The following is a 4081-nucleotide window of genomic DNA, read 5'->3' as shown; positions in this document are numbered from 1 at the left end:
TGCTTATTTCCTATTCTTCTGCAATTCATTTTCATCATTTTAGAATATTCAGTGTTTAGATGTGGTTCCCGTGAATTACTAGAGTCAAAAATATCTCAGAATATTTATCGGAATCTTTATCAAACAGAAAGGAATTCTGATTTCTCAATATTTTGCTTATGTTTAATCACTTGCTGCGTTTAAGGAATTTAAAGAGAAAATAGAGAAAAAGGAACGGGCTGCCACTAGATCTCATGGATTTATACACAAAAGCTCCCCTTTTCCAAGACACTGCAAAACACCTGCCAGAAAACTGTCTTAATAAATAACCACGTATGTCCGAGTGGAACCTTCTCGGTTTGCAGTGTATGGCCTGCAAAACCCGAGTCGGCAGCCGTGGTCCAGCCAAGATCCACTCCCCTCACTTCCCGCCGACCCTCACTCGGCCACGCTGCGGACCAGACTCGGGGTGCCGCGAATGCCTCTGGGGACCCAACGGGAACGGCCGGGCAGTCTGCGGGGCTAGTTTGCCTGTGCTCCCTGAGGGCTCCCACCCGACGCTGGGCTGTCCCCTGCTCGCTGTGACGCCTGAAGGAGCAGCTGTGTGGCGGGAACGTCTCTGCTGTATGACAGCCTCGTCACTGGCGGGATTAAAGGCGGTGACAGCCTCGTCACTGGCGGGATTAAAGGCGGTGGCCGGAGGAGCAGAGAATGGAGCCCGCTGCGCCAGTGTCCTCCCATGGAGCAGGGGCAACCGTCTGAGGCTCCACGAGACGGGTGGCGCCCTGGTCTCTGACAGAGCCCAGGTGGCAAGACCACACCGGGAACACACAGAAGGGGCCAGCCCCTGGGTCCCACCGTCCCAGCCCCAGTAAGGAGACCCGCGACTCGTGCCTGGCCCAGAAACACAGGGCTGCTGCATGCCGAGGGTCTCCTCCGCCTCGGCCAGGGAGGACACAGACTCCCACCAGCCTCCCTCACTTTCCAAGCATGACGCCATCCTCTCGGATTCCTGTGTGACCCCAAGGCGGGGCCCCAAGGCCCAGTTCGGGCTCAAATGGGACTTACTGCCAGCCCAGGGGCACGCAGACTAAGATACAGAGTTAAATCCGCATGAAGAAAAAAAGAACAGACTGTGTTGCTAACATCGCCCTGAGTTTCCGGAACTCCTGCCATCAGAGTGACAGGCAATCGTAGCACAGGGCACTTCCGGTCAAGGCCGCAGAAACACACAGGAAGCGTGTGCGCCAGCTGAGGGGCGTGGTGGCGGGGGTGGGGGTGCAGGGGGGCCCGCGGGGGAATTCAGATCTGCGTCCACGGTGAGCTGAAGCTAGCCGGGAGGGGTGGGGAGGGCCCAGCACCCCAGGCAGAGGGAGCGGCGTGGGCAGAGGCCTGGAGAGGAGCAAGCGGCACACGGCGGTGTGTATCGCACGGGTCCAGCTGCACACACCTGCGCTCGGTGTTCCAGGTTCCCCTTCCCCGACTCTCACGTTCCTGTTCCTGGCTGGGGGGAGGGCGGTGGAAGCCACCACTACGTAGCCTCGAGTCCCTCCTTCCCTCCTCTTATCACAGCCTCAGCTCAGCTGCTTCGTTCCCACCGAAGTCCACCTGGATGGCGACACCTTCAAATGTCACCCCGGCGGCGGTGTGGTACCCGTAACGGGCATCGGCCGTGGGATTTCAGGTCGAAGGATGGAGTGCTGGGGGTGGGGATGGTGACCCTGACAGCATCCCGGGCCGACATACATGCCCACTAGGTCCATGACAACTAGGTCCATGACAAGTGAGAGCGCGCGGAAGGAAAGAGCGACAGACAGAGAGGAGGAAAATGAAGGGCGGGGCGGGGACGGCAGCGGCGGAGGATGCGGACGGGACAGTCAGCAGGAAGGAAGACCGTGCAGAGCTAGCTGTCTGGCCTTGGACAAGCTAGCAGTGTGTCCATGGATGACTCACGTAAGCCTCAGCCTCGGGGGGCCCAGGTCCCTGTGCCCACACTCAGCTGGTCACCGTCGTCTGGTCGGGCCAGGTTTGGGAACCACCACTCCCCAGGAGCTGACCCAGCTCTGAGACATAGCTGAGTGTGTCTCAGGGTCCCGCGGTGAACAGGAGGACACAGGCCGACGACGGGGTTTGGAGGCACCGACCCCCTCAGCACCGAGGCTAAAGGGAGCTGCAGCTGGGACGGACGCACGGGATCCGGGTTTTCTGTCCCGAAGCAGGACGGAGAGAGAGAGGGTGAGGGGGAAGGGCGCGTGTCCAGGCATTAGAGACACCTTCGGGCCTTCCGTGAATCTCACGGCAATGGCCACGGCTGGGCCACCTCCACGCGGATCAGGCCGTGGCTGCGTTTCCTCCACATCTGTTCTCGCCAAACGCACGCCCGGACCCGGCTGCGGCGGCGCCTTCTCCCTGGCAGTCCCCCACGCACGGCCACCCTGCTGTCCCCGGACACCGTGTCCCTACGCGGCAATGCGGAGGATCCTGGTGATCTGAGCCTAGTCCAGAAGTAGGAAGCTGTCCTAAAGCATTTCTGAGAGCTTGGAACGGCATGTTCGAAGTAGGAAGCTGTCCTAAAGCATTTCTGAGAGCTCTTGGAATGGCATGTTCATGATATGATTGAGTATAAAATCCAATCGTTTAATTAGAAGCTCTATATAGACCCAGGTAACCAGCTGAGCCCCGAGGCAAAGCTCTGGTACCAGATGGGACATGAGGCTCAGAGGAGCCAAAACAGAAAGGGGACCATGTGAGCTCCGAGGTGGCAAGACCCACAGCCCCGCCAGAGCCAGGGGGGACCTTGCCCCGGCTCCTGGCTGCACCTCCACGGTCTGGGGCAATGCTCGGTCCCTAAGCTGCCTCAGCTCCCCTGGATGGGTCACTCTAAACAAGGTAAAGAGAAAAACACCCCAAATTTGGAGTAGGATTAATGCGGAGACTGGGAAAAGCGACTATGGAGCTGAACTCACGCCAGCTCCGGGTCTGCTGGAGGCGACAGAGGGTACTGGTGCCGAGTCATGGCAGCTTTTTCAGAGCGCCATCGACGTGCCAGAGAAATGGCATGCCTAGTCTTGGTTAAGGAGAGTTAAACCTAGAAAGGCGTCTTTTTACACCAGCTTGTAAATTTAACATGTTTGCAACTGTGCCCGGCAAGAACTACATAAGTAAGTGCCAGGCAGAGAGGCAGATACAATAAAAATGGATTTTTATGGTGGGGGTAGAGACGAAGTTCTTAGTTTATTTGAAAAAATAAACCTACCAATTTCTCAAAAATAAGCTACAATAATTAAAAATTTGATGCTAGCATAGATCGAATAATCAGAATGGAGAACCTAGAAACCAACCCAAATATTTATGGAAATAAAGAAAAAAAACAAGGTAGTAAGGCATAGATCACCCCAAATTAGCTGGCAACTGGCCGAGGGGGTCTCACTGATGGCAGTCGGAACGTTTCATCTGCAGGAGCACCTTCTGGGGGGTTCCTCAAGAGGCGTGAGGGAAAGCCCGGAAGAAGGCCCCGGGCCTGGCTCCGGGGCCCCGGGTGACAGCAAGGAGGTGGGCTGTGGTCATTCGTTTCCCCGGACAAGTCCCTCGTCTGTAATATTTTCGGGTGAACAGAGCCTCCGCGTGCCCTTCAGCTTTAAAAGTCTGTGAGCGGTGAGGAGGGGCCCCACAGGTAAGGGCACCCTCAGGCCACAAGGTACTATGACATTATGACATGAGAAGCCCCGTCCACAGCACTTACTCGTCACCCACTCGAGGACCCAGACTTCATGGATAACAACTAAAGCCCCATATACGTGGTGCCCGACTGTGCGGCATGGTTGGCACAAAGCCTTGGCTCGTCCTCACGGTAACCCTGAGACAGGTGCAATGTCCCCTGTCACATATCGAGTGCCCAAGGTCGCGGGGTAATGGAGGAGCCAGAATTCACATCCAGGACTTTCTGCCTTCAAAGTGCCTGTTTTCCATACCTTCAGGTTCCTGCGTCGACCACCCGCCAGGCTCTCCCGGGGAGAACCTGTGCCTCGATTTCCCCTTTAAGGATCGGAGCCCACCATAGGACCTCATTTGAACTTGATTACACCCGTAAAGTCACGTTCTA

The sequence above is a fragment of the Pteropus alecto genome, unplaced genomic scaffold (assembly GCF_000325575.1).
Source record: "Pteropus alecto unplaced genomic scaffold, ASM32557v1 scaffold189, whole genome shotgun sequence".
NCBI classification, from domain to species: domain Eukaryota; kingdom Metazoa; phylum Chordata; class Mammalia; order Chiroptera; family Pteropodidae; genus Pteropus; species Pteropus alecto.
Note: the sequence above shows the minus strand (reverse complement) of the source record.